Raw genomic sequence first — 19,199 nt, forward strand, 5'->3', positions numbered from 1 at the left:
TCTTTCCTTGTGCATGTCATGTAGGTCAGCGTCCACCAGAAGAGGGATATTTGGCATGCCATCGCCAAGGAGGTCCGGACCCTGGGGGCCCACCAGAGACGGGGCACCCACTGCCGTAAGAGATGGGAGGACATTCGCCGCTGCAGCAAGAAGACGGCGGAGGCTCAGCTGGGGATGGCCTCCCAACGTGGGAGGGGTGCCCTTCGCACCATGACCCCCCTGATGTTCCGGATCCTGGCGGTGGCCTACCCGGAGTTGGATGGGCGCTTAAGGACATCACAGCAGACACAAGGGGGTGAGTTCAATCTCATGCAATGGACTTTGCGTGCTGTGGAGCTGTCTGGGTGGGGGTGGTGGGCTGTGGGTATCCCTAGGCCAGGGCGAGTTAGGTAGGCAAGGCCCCTCCGTTATGTAGGCCATGTGGCACTCTACCCCAGCTAAAAAAAAAAGGCAAATTGATGTATAGTTGCCCCTTTGCCATCCATGTGGGCAGATGTCTACCATTGCCATGTAGGCCATTTCCCAGGAATTGCATGTGCAGAGGGCAGGAGCACGGCGTAATGCATGGGGCTGCTGCATTTGTCTTGTCCGCCAACGGTAGCGGTATGCCATGCACTAAAACTCTCTTTCTTCTGTCTCCACCCTTTTTCTGCTCTCCCTGTCCTTCTGTACATCAGCATCATCAGGCGGAGGTACAGTGGCACCGGAGCACGAGGGAGCTGCATCCCACATGGCCATGGAGGGCCACACCACAGACTCTGATTTCACCAGTGGGACGGAGGGCGAGGGGAGCTTTACGTCGGCCACAGGATCACCAAACAGCGATACGGACTCGTCTGCCGATGGGAGCTCCCCTGTGGTGGCGGCACCATCTGTGCGCCCCACTTCTACAGGTGCAGCCGCCACCTCCCCTACCAGCACCGCCCTCCCAGCAGCCCCTCAGCGTTCGCCCCGTGCCCGCTCACCCAGGAGGGTGGGCATCACCTTCGCCCCAGGCACCTCAGGCCCTGCCCCTGTCACCCCTGCTGCCCTCAGTGAGGAGGCCATTGACCTCCTCAGGTCACTCACTGTTGGGCAGTCTACCATTGTGAATGCTATCCAGGGTGTAGAATGAGAGTTAAAACACGGTAATGCATTCCTGGAAGGCATTCATTCTGGTCAGGCTGTCCTTCAGCGAACCCTGCAATCTCTGGCCTCAGCACTGATGGCAGCCATTGTCCCTGTGTCCAGCCTCCCCCCTCCAACTTCCTCCACCCAGACCCAATCCCCTGCACCTGCACCCAAAACACCTAAAGTGACACCTCCTACAACCACCTCCTCTTCCTCCACTCCCAGAGCCCCTCCAACTACCCATCCCAGTGTACGTCAGAAACTGTCCCTATGTCAATTTGAACTTTTTGCCCCCACCCCCCCTCCAATTCATCAGTCCCGTCGTAGCGCCTCAGCCAAAATGCCTCCAGTACCAGTGGTGCGTGTTCCAGGTTTTTGGAGTGCCCTGTCCACCAGGGCAGCCAGTAGGACCCGGAGCCAAGGCACTGTCAGCCCACCCCCTGTGAAGGCTCCGAAATTGGAGATTGGACGACGGGACCGTGTCAAGACTCCTGGTGGTACAAACAGTGAAATGGGATCCAAGGCGATTGGTGAGTCATCTGTAACTCAAAAGAAGGTGGGGAAGGTCCCGAGGAAGTCTCCCCAAACTGTTGTGAGTGTCACGGCGGACAAGTGTGCCATCATTTCTGGCGGTCCAGACACAACCGCCAGCACCTTCGTTACTGGTCAGGAGACCACCGCCAGAGTCATAGGCCAGGAGGGCTCAAGTATTGTTACTGGTCAGGAGACCACCGCCAGAGTCATAGCCCCGGAGGGCTCAAGTATCGTTACTGGTCAGGAGACCACCGCCAGAGTCATAGCCCAGGAGGGCTCAAGTATCGTTACTGGTCAGGAGACCACCGCCAGAGTCATAGCAGCCCCTTTTGCATAATTTATGCGTCACTCTAACCCTGAAAGGGCCTTGGTTTGACTTATACTGGGTGCTCCCTTGTGTCTGGACAAAGCTATTCTCCTCTGAAGAGCTCTAATGAGAGCGAAACACGTGTCAGGGGTTGCTTTACTCATTCCAGGTTGGCTTGGACGGTATTTGACCAGTCCAAAGCTGTAATACTGTGCCTGGAGTGGTAAATGGCTTTTGTCATTTTACAGCTCGGCGAGGATGACACTGTGTCAATCCTATGCTTAAAGATTTTGCTGTACAAATGGCAAAAGACTTTGGCGGTCATTCTGACTTTGGCGGGCGGCTACCGATGCCCGCCAGGCGGGAACCGCCAAGCGGCCGCTATGCGGCCACAATAACGCGGCCCCCATTCCAACATTCCCATGGAATAGCCATAACCATGTTAGCGCCCGCCGGCCCAGCGGGAATGAGGCCGCAACACAGGAGCCGGCTCCTAATGGAGCCGGCGGTGTTGCGGCGGTGCGACGGGTGCAGTTGCACCCGTCGTGCTTTTCACTGTCTGCCATGCAGACAGTGAAAAGCAAGCTGGGGCCCTTTTAGGGGGCCCCTGCACTGCCCATGCCAGTGGCCCCAGGACACCCGTTACCGCCAGCCTCTTCCTGGCGGTGTAAACCGCCAGAAACAGGCTTGCGGTAAGGGGGTCATAATCCCCAGGGCAGCGCTGCTTGCAGCGCTGCCCTGGCGGATTATCACCGCCGGGGTAAAATTGGCGGGACACCGCCGTCCCCGGCGGTGCGACCGCGGCTTTACCGCCGCGGTCAGAATGGGATTTGAAGCACCGCCAGCCTGTTGGCGGTGCTTCCGTCATTCTTGCCCTGGCGGTCCAAGACCGCCAGGGTCAGAATGACCCCCTTTGTCACTATCTAGCTCGGCAAGGATAGCACTGTCCTGATCCTATGCTTAAAAACTTTGCTAGATAAGCAGACATTTGAGGTGAGCAAATCTAGAGTGTCGCTGGTGTTGCAGGGTGCACCTTACAAGAGCAGCTCTCCACCTAAAATTGGGATCTTCCCAGAGTTCTCCTTTGTTTTTTGCATAATTTATGCGTCACTCTAACTCTGAAAGGGCCTTGGTTTGATATATATATATATATATATATATATATATATATATATATATATATATATATATATATATGTATATATATATCACTAGAATTAAAATTGTTAATTCACAAAAGTAATTTATCACCCAAAATGGCACATTAGAAAAAACGTTCACATGCACACTTTCACTGTCTTCCTTTCATTCCTTCTTCTCCATCTTTTCTTTTGTTCTCGCTTTCTTTCTGCTTAATTCTCCCTTTATTTCTCTTTTTATATCTTTCTGTACTGGCTTATTCTTTTTGTCTCCTCATCACTCTTTTTCCCTCTCACCCCTCCTTTTTATTCTCTCTCACTCTCTCTCATTTCATCCTCATCTACTTTTACGCCCCTCTCACCTTCTCCCACATTTTTACTCTCTATTGTTATCTTTCTTGATCTCTCTTGTTCAGTATCCTTCTCACTTTCATTGCAGCTCACTTTCTCTCTATCTATGACAAGTGTGTTTATTTTTAAACACTGTAATAACACTGGGCTTTAACATTTAAACATGGGCTATTTTACGTAGTGCATATAAAGCTGTCTACAATTTCAAATGTTGGTTGTGCTGGTCCTTACCCAGTTGGTGGCAAAGTGTTTTTGTGAGGATGAATATGATGTCTTTTCCAGGTAGGCCTGTTGAGCATTTCAGCCTATAACATCACTGAACCATTATCTTATACCATATGAAAAATTTCACTATTTTGGTGGGCCTAGTTCATGATGGCTCCACTGCAGCTTGAGTAAAATGGCCATGTTGGTCCTTGATTATAAATGACAGTCTAGACCGTTTACAACCAGCTGCGCTGGTTCTGAGTCTGTGTCGGAGAATGAGTCATTCATTCATTTGGTTTGAATTCAGAGACTTGAAGGTGCAGGTGAGGGTTTCCCCATGCAGCATGCTGAGGTGTCTACACTGAGGATGTGACTTGAGCATGTTGTACCAAGTCTAGGTTTTCAGATATAGGTTAGGCCCCCACTCTTAAATTGCACTGGCCATATCGGTGCCCTATGACTTCTTAGACAAGTTCATTGCTTCAAAATGCATCATTTGAACCAATTCTGGGCTTTTGGACTGGGTCCATGCAGGCAACAGGTAATGCATCATTTGAACCAACTCTGGGCTTTTGGGCTGGGTCCATGCAGGCAACAGGTGGTGCCATTGGTCTAATTAACTAGTGGCGGTTGGGGTGGGTGGCAACCTCCTAGGAGGATGCTTGTACTTCTACAATTAGTCCCAAATTTAAGCATGGCCTTGCGCCATCTAATGCCACATTAGTGCCATTTTTCTAACACTAATGTGGCGTTAGATTGCCAAAAACGCTGCACCATATCTACAAAGTGGCGTAATTCATGCATTGCACCACTTTGCAACCAATTGCGCCACATTATGCATGCACCATGCATAAACTATGCAAAGGCGGCATTCTGGCGCAAGGAGGCCTACAAAAATGGAGCAATGAAAGTTACAAGATTTCATTGTGCCATTTTTGGCATAATTTTTTATGCCTGCTAAAAGCTGGCGTTTAAAGGACGCACCTATATGAATCAATGGGCCTCCTTACACTTTGCTCCACTAGCATCAGAATTTATGAAGCTAGTGGAGCAGAGCGCTGCATTAGCATAACATATTTTGCCGTTATTGTTCCTAATACCACCATGGTGCACTGTATCTTAAGTACAGCACACCCATGGTAGCATTAGGGGGATGCAAGAAAAGTGGCGCTTTTCTTAAATCCGGGCCTCAGTGTTTCGCAAATTAATCATTAGTTGCTGCATGGGTCATGCTCCTAATCCTGTTAATATGTAATTAGTATGTGGAATTTGTTTCCTCTTGATATAAAAATCCAGGAATATCTTGTTGAAGATTTTTCTCCCATCCGTCCAATGCTCTCTGTCACTCTGTTCACAGGGTCTCTTACATTATGTTTACATTTTCATAATTGCTGCTGTCTCTTGTTTTGCACTATTTTATTTTTGTTTTATTAAACTGACTTCTTGATTTATTACCTCTATGAAGATGTGTCTCTCACTTCACATCATTTTCTGCACTCAAACATTGCTGCTTTTAAATGGTTTCCCACAAAGTAAATATGTGGAATCACCTACTAAGGAGGATTGCAGGGGACATCTGGAATTTGAGGGTTTTATGGTCTGTAGAATGTAGAATGTGAAGAAATACAGATTTTCCACAGCAGGTCTGAGTAGCAAATCATGATTTTATTAAAGATACAGAGGCTAATATTATGCATACCACTTTATTTCCACTCAGACAGCAGCAACTAGAACATTACACTTACAACCTAGAATAGAAATCTTAACAACATTCTAATCCACTATATAATCCTGAACCAGGCAGCTATTTGTCTTCTTTTTCCCAGTGAATTAACAGAAACAGATCCTTCATCAAGTCAACAAATTTTCATGGCAGAAGTCGTCCCAAGCTTCTCCAATCTTCCCAATTACTTTTTGAAGTCATTACTTGCTGAAACTCAAAAACACACATTAAACGGAGGGCACCAACAGTAGGGTGGGCTAATATTAGCCACTGTGTCCTTAATAAAATCATGATTTTCTACCTACAACTGCTGTGGAAAATCTGAATTTTATGGCAAGGCCTGTTCAATGCCTTTCCATAATATTCTTCACAGCACATTCCGCTGGTTTAAAATAAAATGTCTTAAACACAAAAGTGGTTAACCAATCTGCGGCAGCCAAGATACTTCCTAAGTTTCCTCCTGTTAGCAAAGCCTTGGATGCTATTGTACCTCTTTGCTGAACGAGCTCCAACCTTAGAAGCATCAAGCCCAGCCTTTGTCATGACCTCCTTCACCCTCCTCGCCAGAACAGAACTAGAAACATGCTTATGAGGACACCTGAAAGAAATTAATAGTTGTGTTTCTCCTTGACCCCGTAACGTTGCTGTTCTCCTCTCATATTCTTGCAAACACCTTACCACACACAATGTCCTGTTTTCCTCCAGATCGGATAACAAATTATCTTAGTTCTTTTTCTAGTATTACACCCTGCTTCTGGCAGGTAACTCTGTGACAAAACCTCCAACGCCCTGATATCTGATACTCTCCTAAAAGAGATCAAATGAAGAAGCATGACCAATTTAAATGACAAATTCTTTAATCCCAAAATGTATTCTCACTCCAATCAGCCAACCCCCTTAATACCAAATTAATATACCAAAGTGTAGAATACTTTGACCCCGGGGGTGTTTTCACATGCACACTCCTTACCAATCTTTTCACCAAATCATGCTGCCCCCACAGGCAAACCATCCACTAATTCATGACCTGCCAACATTGCTGGCCTACTCAGATTTACAGAACTATAGGAACTTCCTCCTAAAAATACCTCAGTCAAAACATGAACCACATTAACCACACCTACCACCTACCACAGATGTTGAAATGGGATCCAAATCCTGAGCAGAACACCAATATACCCATCTCTTCCATGCCAACCTTTATGCTTTGTTCTTGGAGACCAGGATTCCTTAATAAGTTTCATAGCTTCTTAAGATAAGCTCAACACCTGCCAAACTCTTACAAAATCAACCTTTCCATCAAATACAACTGACCCTGCAGAACTACATTGTGACTCTCTCCTACATGATTCACTTACAGATTTGAAGCATATGGCAGAAGTATTGCATCGTCTTTTAACAATTCCATGACATCAAGAAACCACACTTGGGATGGCCAAAAGGTAGCTACCAACACAATTTCCACTCACTCTCTTCTCACGTTCAACTCTCTCAGATTTATTACTGGTCTCATTCCCTTGTCCTTTTTCTCCACTAAAAATAAATTGCTTACACAACCTACTGAATCATTGTTTGATCTCTCTATTGCTCCCTTTTTTAAAAGTTCCTCCACTCCCTGACTTACCATTTTCATTTGTTCTTTGTCAGGTTCTCACCTGAATTTTCTGAGGGAGCGAGATCAGGTCACAATGTTAGGTCCCAACCTCCCCGACAATCGAGGCAAACCAACAAAAGTTCAAATTCAACCCCAACCGATGGGGAAGAGTGGAAGGGAAAAGACAAGAGAGAATATCCAGCAAAGACTGCACTCCAGGAGATGTGCCTTTCGGGGGGGGCAGCTGAAGTTCTCCCTGTATGAATGAAAAGCAAGGAGTATATCAGATACTTTCTGCAACATATTCACCACCCTTCTCATGAGGTTTGTATGGAACTTAGTAAGTCAGGACCTGTATGAATCTCCTCTTCTGTCTTTTGGATAAGATTAACTGTGTCAACTAATTTTACCACACACCTAAAGGCAAGGAAATACTGGTGGGTAAGGGAAGTATCACTGTTGAGCTTTCCTATTATCAAGTGTACATTCAACATTAGCATACTTCATGCATCTAATAATGTTATCACAATTTTAGGCTCATAAAAGATGTCTGGATGCTGATTAGCCCAGGAGGCATATCCGCCGCTTTTTACTTAGTTTGCGGTGATGCGTGTTCCCTCAGCTAGGCTTACTCCATTATAATTTCAATACCATCCTTCTCTGACCCAGAAAAGAAGTAAAGGAATGCACTCACCAGTGCCTATATTGTGCAGATTTATGTAGTTGAGAACACTGTTGACACCTGATGTGTTTCGGTCACACGATCTTCGTGTCGTAGATACTGGCTTATCCACAATTGGCATATTTCATTTACTTGTAAGTCCCTAGTAAGTTACATTATTTGTGCTCAGGGCCTGTACATTTAATGCTTCTGGTGGACCTGCAGCACTGATTATGCACTGATTGTGCCACCCAATATAATAGCCCCTTAAACAGGTCAGAGGCCTGACACTGCATGGCCTGTGTTTGCAGTTTTAAACTGCCATTTCTTGTGTATCCATTTGCCAGGCCCAAACTTTCTTTTTTGCTGCGTAGGTCACCACTAAGTTAGGCACTGGTTAGCCCCCCAGGGCAGGGCGCTTTGTATTTAAAAAGATGCACATGTAATTTCCAGTTTAACATGTCCTGGCATTGAAAAAACTATTACATTTGTTTTTCATTTCTCTCCTATAGGCTAACATTGGGGTTAACTTAAATCAACCTTTAAATGTAACTCCCAATTTGGAAAAGATAGACATTTGGTGTTTGGTATCTCTGAACTCAAACTTTAAAATTACAACTCATGGTGAAGTCGTATTTTAAGTAATAGGTCTGAATATGCCCCTTTTAGAACGTTGGCATTTTCTTACTTTAATCATTCTATGCCTCTGCCTATCGCTGAATACACTTCTGGTGTGGGTAACAACTGGGCATGGTGCATCCCCTCCCAACATTCAGACATAAAGAGAGCTGGGGTGTGGCATTTGCATCTTGATGGCCCATCACCAGGCTGGTGGGTCTACCTGGGCTTGATGGGATGGAGGAGCTGACACTTACACCTGAATAGGGCTTTGCCTCTCCCCACAAAAAGGGCTGCATAACCCCCTGCAGATTGTCTAGAGCCAGGGGAGAAAAGGCAGGGACCTTGTGCACTTCAGAAGCCTCTCTTTAAAATCCCCCCCACTTTAAAGGCTCAACTGGGTATTAGTAAAGGACCCTAAACCCCACCAAATCAGTACACTTCTGGATCTGAAGGACATTCTACCAGGAAGAAGGACTGCTGTGCTGCCAGGAGGGACTGCCACACTGCTCAACTGCATTGCTGTGGTGGCCTGGTACCTCTTGCCTGTAAGTGAGTAGGACTGGACTTGCTCTCTACATCCTCTACAGAACCAAATGACTCCAAGGGCTTGCCCCCTGTTCTTGCAGTCTCAAGGACATCGAAAACTGCCTGCAACTCTGCTCCTGCTACTGGACTTTACCATCTGTGAGTCTTACCCTTGCCTGAGGTGCCAATTCAGTCCTAGGCCTTAGAAGTGGATTGCGCTGCTCAGAACGGAGCATTGCCTATCCGACGATGATGCTGAATACAACTGTGAGATTTGACAACAGTGCAGCACCAATCAAAGGACATCACTGTGTAACTCAATGACGAGGTATCGCATGCATTTCAACAGAGTTCGATGACGATGCAGGACCCGACTGCGAGGCTCAACACTGATGCATCTACCCATCTGCTTGGATTGCAACCAATGCATCACCTTTACTTTGCTTCTCAACATCGATGCTTGCCCCACCCCAGGTATTTTTTCTGCTGGCTCTGCGTGAGTCCTGTAGCTGGCCTTCTCTCCATCACGGTTGGCCAGAACTTTGGATTTGCCCTGATCTAGCTCGACCTCAAGTAACTTTTGGACTCTATTGACATTAAATCAGCACGCTGCAGTTTTTTTCTTGAAAAATTGATATTGCAGGATCTATTTATTGGATTTTTGTAGTTTTGGTCTTAATTTACTGAGAATCGTTTTCTCTAGTTTTCTAAACTGGTGTGGAGTGTTCTTGCAGTGTTTTCACTGTGTTACTATAACTTAGATGATGTACAAATACTTTAGGCGTTGCCTCTTAAGTTATGCCTGACTGCTCTGTGTCAAGCTACCACAGGATGAGCACAGGTTAATTTAGGTTGTGTACCTGAGTGAACCTGAATAGGATTGTAGTTGTGTCAACATCAGGACAGTACGCGCTCTACGGGCGACAAAAATGAAAAAACCCAGTCTTTATGCAAGAGCATAATTCATGCATTCTGTTTATATACAGTATGTTAACCTTTTGCATTGCAGAGTTTAACCTTGAAAAACATTATTAATGATGTTTGCAATAACTGTTCATTTGCAAGGTATTGCTGCAGGCTTACTGAGTGTGTTAGGGTGTGGTCCCTTTCTAGGACCTTCTAGAAGCTTTCCCTGCAGCATGAAGAGGTGTGGTTTGTGGGCTGGGCTTGACTCTATATAAGGGAGCCAGCCCAGCTCCACGTGCTCACTGTTCAGAGGTCCCGGTGCAGAGCAGCAGCAACTTCCTGAGCTCCTGTCCCGGAGGCCTACCGTGATATTCCAGGCCTGCCCTCATTATTTTGGTGATCCTTGAGAAGGGCGGTAAGGCGGAGGTCGGGCTGGCGCCCCGACCCCCATTCTCAAAGACATGCGAGTTTTGGGCCTATGCAATCATGCGCAATCATTTCATAGCATTTGCATAGTCTTCTTCAAATCGGCAGAGTGCACGATTCATTTCTATCATGTAAACTTTGGCATTCAGATCGGCAACAGTGTGCACAATCATTTCATGGCATTTGCACATTCTTGTTCAAATCGGCACAGTGCGCGATCCATTTCTATCATGTAAACCTTGGTATTCAGATCGGCAACAGTGTGGGCGATCATTTCATGACATTGAAAACTTTGGTGTGCTGTGTTTGTTGAGGTGCACACATTTATCCTGAGCTTTTGGATTTCTTGGAAAACGCTTAATTCAAAGTGTGACATTCTTTGTGCATATTAAGTTCCTAATACAGTTCCTGTTGTTTCCAGGGAATGTTCAGATAGCCTTTGTCCTCATGTACAAAAATCTAATGTTTATTCTGAAACATTATTCAAGAAGGTTCTTGTATTCTAGACAGTATGTGGTATTTCAGGAAAAGCTCATATGAAGCATTTTATTAACCCATTCTTGATTTTTCCAAGTACCTAGATTTCTTGAGGTCTAGTTATAGTCATTTCTTAAATTATCCATGATTACAGTATAAGAACTCTTAGAACCATAGTCTATTGAAAGTCAATGTGATTATATCTTGACATTGTGTTGTTTTAACCTCTTGCTTCCTACAGGTCTCCTTCCCAGCTGTTCCCTACCTAATCCCCTTTTCCATACTTGGACTCTCTCAGGCTCTGTGGTATATCTATGGGAGCTTTGGAGTTGTCTAGTGGTGGACATGTTGGGAACGTGCGCAGGCCCCGAGGATCTGGTCTCCCAGACAAGTCCTTAATTGGACAGGGTGCATACCTCTGCCAACTAGAGACCCAATTTCATATACTCTTGGCCAGCTACCTGCACTGGTACCCCTACAAAACCTAAATGATAACCCTGTACTGCTTGCAAAACCCAAAGGTCTGCAATTATCACCTTCCATCTTTCTAAAAATTGACACATCTGACACCCAGCTTTATTGGGATACACAAAGGATCTTTTACCAAACATACCTTGCTGTTCTCCTGCCCTTCTGAGGCCCCTAGGATCTTCCTCTTCCTCTCTGTCTTTGAGGAAACAATCCTGGCAACTGATATCCTGAGGGTCAATATACTCAGAAAAATTAAGCTAACGTGATGCCAAATCCACGGCTGAAAAATCAACCCCTCAGCCCAAACAAGAATCTTCCTTATATCCTTTTGAATCTTCTGTATGGAATTAAAGGTTCCCACAGATTTTGCCACTGCCTTTACTAAGTGTTCCTCAAAGATCATACCATTGGATTCTTGCATCTGACTTCTTACTCGCAAGCTCTTCTGCTTCAAATTTATTTTTATCCGGATACTTTTCCTACACTCAACACATAAGGCTACATTGGAATTCACGAACAAACATACAACCCACTGTAACCACTGGTACAGCTCTTGAACATCAATAGATGTTTCCTGCAAATCTACCTCCTGACACATGTCAAAGATTTTGTTTTTTGAGCCCAAATACATCAAACAATCTGTCTTGACAGCCCTTCAAACCTTTGTACAGACCTCTCCTAGGTTCAAGCCCTGACCTGTTTAAGAAAACCAACATTTTTGGATCTAATTCAGGGGTATAAAACACTTTGTTGGCTGATGACAGTCTGGGACACGCAGAATGCAATCTATTTCTCACCTCCTTAAGCATCTCCCCCAACCCAAAACTTCACATACTCTGCCATATGGTCTGCCAAAATCCACTGTAGGGACAAAGAGTGCTGAATGGTGTGCTGAATTATGTGACGATCAAACATGTACTCACCAAGAGGAACCTTCACACTCTTTACTTGTTTACTTGCTCTTCAAGGATTTCCTTTGCCTTTTCCTATCAATCTCATCATCACCCGTATGCCCCATATCAGATGAACAAGTTATTACAGTGTCACCAATGCTTGATGACTCATCATAAGCCACCACTCTGTGACCCTTTTTTGTGGCCTTTATAGCCTTCCCTTCCAATCCAACTCAGTTGCTCACTGTTTACTTCCTTAAGGACCATACTGTCCTTTCAAATTTGTGTTCCTTCTTTGTGTCCCAGTAAATGTTTCCTTTTTTGGGTCAATTTACAACCCTAATTTGATCCACATACCTTCATGGCAACCTCCTCCACAGACCAAAACTGTTCATCTTCATTATTATTAATCCTCCCTTCTCACTTCTCCATACAAATATCCACTTTTTCCCTAATTGACTCGCCAAAGAAGAAAAAGCTTCATTCACACATTCTTGTACCTTGTCATCCTAAGTCTGGTCAACTTGGGTATTTCCTTCCATAATGTCCTCCACTACTTCACAACGCAGACCTAGAATAGTTTTTATGCAAAAACTCTTCTCCAATAATATCTCTAAATCAGCTCTAATAAAAACCTCACAACCACCATGCACCACCTGCACCTCCCTTCAGTGGATGGTGCGGTACAACCAATAAGAAAAACAATTTATTTTTTGCCCAAAATATGTCCGCCAAATAACCAATAATGCTGCCTATGCTTTGCCCAATCAAAATGGGCATCGGTGTCAAAAGATGCCTACAGCAATCCCATTAGGACAACTTGATCTCTAGTTGTCTGTTAAAGAATTGACTCAGGTCCCCCATGCATGAGACACCATTGACCATGAATATCTACTACAATCCTGACTGGCAAACAGCTAGGGCCTCCGTTGTTATGTGCAGACCAACTTCAAATCAAAGCAAGTCGACTGAGTGCAAGCCGCCACCTCACTCGTACTTCACCTGGCTTCCGCTGCCAGATTACACACACCCGAGTACAGCCATGATCTAACTAAATCTAAGACACTCCATTAATCTCCAATACAGCCATTAACATCCCACAGCCACATTTGAAAACAGAGAACTACCTTAAAGGTTCATTAGGTTCCTTGTTTTCTTCTAATGCACCTCAGAAAACCATGCACTGCAACCCACTCTCTGAGAAAAAACATGGCCATTTCAAACACACATCCAAAACAATCAAACAACCACAAAGTATTTTCGAGGTTTCTGCAAAAAAACAAATGCTCCTGTCTAGTGTATTTGTTGCTCGAATATGGATTTACCTTAAATAAATTAAAGACAAGAGGCGTCTGGCAAAGCAGGAACAGTCTGTTTAATGAAAGGCAATGAAGGGAATGAAGAGTGCATTACAGAGTTGGGGTCTGATGACTGTCTCTCAGAGTTACCGAGTTTTTAGCATATTTTTATACATTGTCTTGAGATGCAATAAAATGATTGAATACATTCTTTGAAAAAAGGAATCCGGGCCCTGTCACAAGGCCATAAATCTGTTAAAGTGTGTAGTTGGGTCTCGACCTTACGTGGACAAAGTGTGGGCAAGTAGGTAACATGTCCAGCCTGGAGAGCGCCGATTTCCCTGCATGTAGTGTGTATGCTGTGTTCTGATTGGCTGTGTGTTCCTAACCTCAAATAGCATTTAACTTCATGGTATTTTGGGAATGTGTACCCCTCTGACCAAATGTGCTTTATTGGGGCCAATTTCCTAGGACCTATGTGGTATGGCTGCCTATCTGGGGAATCGATCTGGGTCTTTCCTGTGGTGGGCATTTGTCTCTGGGCTACATGTCAACCACCTATGATCTGTCAATCAGTTGCTTAAGGCCTGGGTCACAGGGCCTGCTTGACTGCATACTTCTGGCTCAGGGTTGTGAAATCAACAATAGCGAAGCAAGTTCTTTGTTATGCTGGCAGATATCCTGGCATTCATTGACATTGTTTTTATGCATATCAACATTCCTCCCTCTAGTTGAATTTTCAACTACTTTATCGAACCTTTATTTCATGACAGTCACATTGTTCGAGGTTTGATGCGTTTCTGTTGTGTCTATTACCATTTCCCTACTTACTTGAACTCTACCTAATTTGAGGACTGTGTTTTTACAGCAGCAAACACCCATTTGTAGGAAACAACACAAAAACAGCACAGAAATTAATATTGGCAGCAATGACATGCACAGTCTGACCACCCACTGAGGGAGCCAGGAAAACCAATCAAACAACCATCCTGCCCAGGCGCATCTCCCTCCTTCTTCATGTTGGCTTGGAAACGATGCAGTGCTTGGATGGCGAAAGTCAGTGTCCCATTGTCCAGGTTGTTAACCCCTTCCCTGCCAGGCCTTTTCCCCCTCCTGTGCCATGCCTTTTTTTTAGCTATTTGGGGCAGTTCGCGCTTAGGCCCTCATAACTTTTTGTCCACATAAGCTAGCCAAGCCAAATTTGCGTCCTTTTTTTCCAACATCCTAGGGATTCTAGAGGTAACCAGACTTTGAGGGTTCCTCTGAAGGAGGCCAAGAAATTAGCCAAAATACAGTGAAAATGTCATTTTGTTTTAAAAAAAATGGGAAAAAGTGGCTGCAGAAGAAGGCTTGTGGTTTTTTCCCTGAAAATGGCATCAACAAAGGGTTTGCGGTGCTAAAATCACCAGCTTCCCAGCTTTCAGGAACAGGCAGACTTGAATCAGAAAACCCAATTTTTCAACACAGATTTGGCATTTTACTGGGACATCCCCCATTTTTATGATTTTTTGTGCTTTCAGCTTCCTTCCAGTCAGTGACAGAAATGGGTGTGAAACCAATGCTGGATCCCAGAAACCTAAACATTTCTGAAAAGTAGACACAATTCTGAATTCAGCAAGGGATAATTTGTGTAGATCCTACAAGGGTTTCCTACAGAAAATAACAACTGAACAAACAAATATTGAAATTGAGGTAAAAAAACAGCAATTTTTCTCTACCTTTTACTCTGTAACTTTTTCCTGCAATGTCAGATGTTTGAAAGCAATATACTGTTACGTCTGCTGGACTCTTCTGGTTGCGGGGATATATAGGGCTTGTAGGTTCATCAAGAACCCTAGGTACCCAGAGCCAATAAATGAGCTGCACCTTGCAGTGGGTTTTCATTCTATACCGGGTATACAGCAATTAATTTGCTGAGTGAAGAATAGCTATCAAGAAAACCTTTGTATTTCCAAAATAGGCACAAGATAAGGAGTTGAGGAGCAGTGGTTATTTGCACATCTCTTAATTCCGGGGTGACCATACTAGCATGTGAATTACAGGGCATTTCTCAAATAGACGTCTTTTTTCCACACTCTCTTATATTTGGAAGGAAAAATGTAGAGAAAGACAAGGAGCAATAACACTTGTTTTGCTATTCTATGTTCCCCCAAGTCGCCCGATAAAATTGATACCTCACTTGTGTGGGTAGGCCTAGCGCCCGCAACAGGAAATGCCCCAAAACACAACGTGGACACATCACATTTTTTGACAGAATACAGAGGTGTTTTTTGCAAAGATTTTGGCCTCTAGATCAGCCGCCACCTATGGAAACCTACCAAACCTGTGTATTTTTGTAAACTAGAGACCTAGGGGAACCCAAGATGGGGTGACTTGTGGGGCTCTCACCAGGTTCTGTTACCCAGAATCCTTTGCAAACCTAAAAATTTGGCTAAAAAAATACATTTTCCTCATATTTCGGAGACAGAAAGTTCTGGAATCTGAGAGGACCCACAAATTTCCTTCCACCCAGCGTTCCCACAAGTCTCCCAATAAAAATGATACCTCACTTGTGTGGGTAGGCCTAGCGCCCGCGATAGGAAATGCCCCAAAACACAACGTGGACACATCACAATTTTTGACAGAAAACAGAGGAGTTTTTTGCAAAGTGCCTACCTGTAGATTTTGGCCTCTAGCTCAGCCGGCACCTAGGGAAACCTACCAAACCTGTGCATTTTTAAAAAAATTTAGACCTAGGGGAATCCAAGATGGGGTGACTTGTGGGGCTCTGACCAGGTTCTGTTGCCCAGAATCCTTTGCAAACCTCAAAATTTGGCAAAAAAACATGTTTTCCACTCATTTCTGTGACAGAAAGTTCTGGAATCTGAGAGGAGCCACAAATTTCCTTCCACCCATCGTTCCCCAAGTCTCCCGATAAAAATTGCACCTCACTTGTGTGGGTAGGCCTAGCGCCCACGAAAGGAAATGTCCCAAAACACAACATGGACACATCACATGTTTTCACAGAAAACAGAGTTTTTTTTTGCAAAGTGCCTACCTGTGGATTTTGGCCTCTAGCTCAGCCGGCCCCAGGGGGGGCAGAAATGGCCTAAAATAAATGTAACCCCCCACCCCCCCAAGCTCCCCCCCGGGAGCGACCCTTGCCTACGGGGTCGCTACCCTTGCGTGACATTTGTACAAAAAAAAATAATCCCCGGTGCCTAGTGGTTTCTGCCCCCTTGGGGGCAGATTGACCTAAAATCGGCCGATCTGCCCCCAAGGGGAGCAGAAATGGTCTAAATACAATTTGCCCCCCAGGGGAGCGACCCTTGCCTAATGGGTCGCTCCCCATCTCTAAAAAAGCAAACAAAAGAAAAACACACACAAAAAATGACCCCTGGTGCCTAGATGTTTCTGCCCCCAAGGGGGGCAGAAAAGGCCTTAAAAAAAATGCCCCCCCCCCCCGGGAGCGACCCTTGCCCAAGGGGTCACACCCTTATGCCAATTCCCCCCCCCCAAAAAAAAACTCCCTGGTGTCTAGTGGTTTCTGTCCCCCTTGGGGGCAGATTGGCCTCATAAAAATAGGCCAATCTGCCCCCAAGGGGCACAGAAATGGCCTAAATGTAATGTGTCCCCTAGGGGAGCGACTCTTGCCTAAGGGGTCGCTCCCCACCTCAAAAAAAAAAAAAAAAATTAATGATCCCTGGTGGCTAGAGGTTTCTGTCCCCCCTGGGGGCAGATCGGCCTAAAAATAGGCCGATCTGCACCCGGGGGGACAGAAAAGGCCTTCAAATAAAATGCCCCCCCTGGGAGCGACCCTTGCCCAAGGGGTCGCTCCCTTATGCCAATTCCCCCCCCCCCCCAAAAAAAAACCTCCCTGGTGTCTAGTGGTTTGTGTCTCCCTTGGGGGCAGATTGGCCTCATAAAAATAGGCCAATCTTCCCCCAAGGGGGGCAGAAATGGCCTAAATGTAATTTGCCCCCTAGGGGAGCGACCCTTGCCTAAGGGGCCGCCCCCACCTCAAAAAAAAAACAAAAAAAACATGATCCCTGGTGCCTAGAGGTTTCTGCCCCCAAGGCCCCCTGGAGCGACCCTTGCCCAAGGGGTCGCTCCCTTATGCCAATTTCCCTTTTCAAAATAAAATCCCTGGTGTCTACTGGGCGTTTCAAAAGCCGGATTGCTTTGCCATCCGGCTTTTGAAACGCTGAGAGAGACTTCAAAGGGAAGGAAATACATTTCCTTCCCTTTGAAGCTTCTCTCGGCCTCCTCCAAGTGATCGTAAGAGAAATGCTTTGCATTTTTCTTCCGAGCGCGCTGGAAGCTGAGCTTCCAGCACAAAGGAGGAGGCCTCTGTGACAATCAGTGCACGTTGCGCGCTGATGTCACGGGGGGTGGGGGTGTCGGGGGGGGAAGGGATTCCCCTTCCATCCACGACTGGGGGGTGTGGGCGGGGGGGCACATTGGGGGAGCGCTAGCACTCCCCCCAGTTCCCGGGTGCAGGACGAGGTGATCTCGTCCAAGGCACCCGGGAACCGGTGCCTTGGACGACATCACCTCGTCCAAGGCACCGTAGGGGTTAACAGTTATAAATCTGCAACAGGATGCACCGATCTTGGTGCACACCCCCTATCTCAGTCATCAAGTCCAATGCCATACCAATGGTGCATCACCATGAGGTGGATGACTCTTAGTTCTTCCTTGATAGCGTTTAGGCCAAGCTCAGTACTGTTGATCATTTGCAGCATTTCCCACCTGGTTATCTGCAATCAGCGGGTGTTTGCTTTTGTCTGTAGTGTGAATAAGGGTATGGATCTTCCTGTGTTTACTTGAGTGTCAGTGAATAGTCTGAGATCTTCTGGAAATGTTCTTGTACTGAGCCCAACCAAAATAGTAAGCAGTTCTTTTCTTTGGAGCCTGATGCAACAGAGTAGTTTTCTTCTGTAGCAGATGTTGGAACAACTCGGACAAGTCTTCTCCAGGGTTGACAAGGGTTGGGGTGTGAACAGTCATGAGAAGCAGAGGCCCTGCCATCTGGGGATAAGCTGAGCGTAGGCAAATTTGCCACACTGCCCATAGTAGTCCATCAGCACGGAGGTGCCCCAATGCATGTCTGGTATGTGCAGTATTGCTCCACAGTTTTCATTTCTGCCATTTTCATTTCCCTTTGACTCTGAAACTTAATAAATACATTGTAAATTTCCGTGAAATTAGGGTTTGCCCCTTTCCTTGCAACCACGTGTACCTATCTATTTCAGTATCACAGATTTCTTGGCATGGATATCTATGCTGGGATTCAACTCTCCCTTATGAGACCCCTTTTATCATTGAGGTGGATGACCCTACAGAGGGACTTCATGTCTGGGTTCCAATTGTAATTAAAGAAAGCTGCCCTAGACATGTTAAGGGCCACCCTGGGACCACAGATAGAGACAGGAGCGGACGTGTTTGTGTACTGGTGTGGTGGTTTTCCTATCTCCAAGAACCTCTTTTCTGGAAAATACCAGGGCAAAACCATGTCCTCCCCTGCAGTGCCCCACCTGCTCATCCTGTCTAGCTTGGTTTGAAAATTGCTGGCTTGATTAACCCCTTCTGTGCCCAGGACGTAATGGTTACGTCCTGAGGCACAGTGCTGCTGTGCCCAGGACGTAACCATTACGTCCCGTGCACAGAGCCCAGAGGGAGCGCTCTCGCTCCCTCTGTGGGGTTCCCCCCCACCCCCCCAAGTCAGGGATGGAAGGGGAAGCCCTTCCCCTCCCACCCCCGACCCCCCCAGCGCGCGCTGATTAGTCACAGGGTCTCTCCCATCGCGCTGGAAAGAAATGCTTTTGCATTTCTTTTTCAATCCCATGGGGGAGGCCCCGAGAGGCTTCAAAGGGAAGGAAATGTATTTCCTTCCCTTTGAAGTCTCTCACAGGTTTCAAAAGCCGGATTGCTTGCAATCCGGCTTTTGAAACCCCACTAGACACCAGGGATTTTT

This window comes from Pleurodeles waltl, chromosome 8 (genome assembly GCF_031143425.1).
Source record: "Pleurodeles waltl isolate 20211129_DDA chromosome 8, aPleWal1.hap1.20221129, whole genome shotgun sequence".
NCBI lineage: Eukaryota > Metazoa > Chordata > Amphibia > Caudata > Salamandridae > Pleurodeles > Pleurodeles waltl.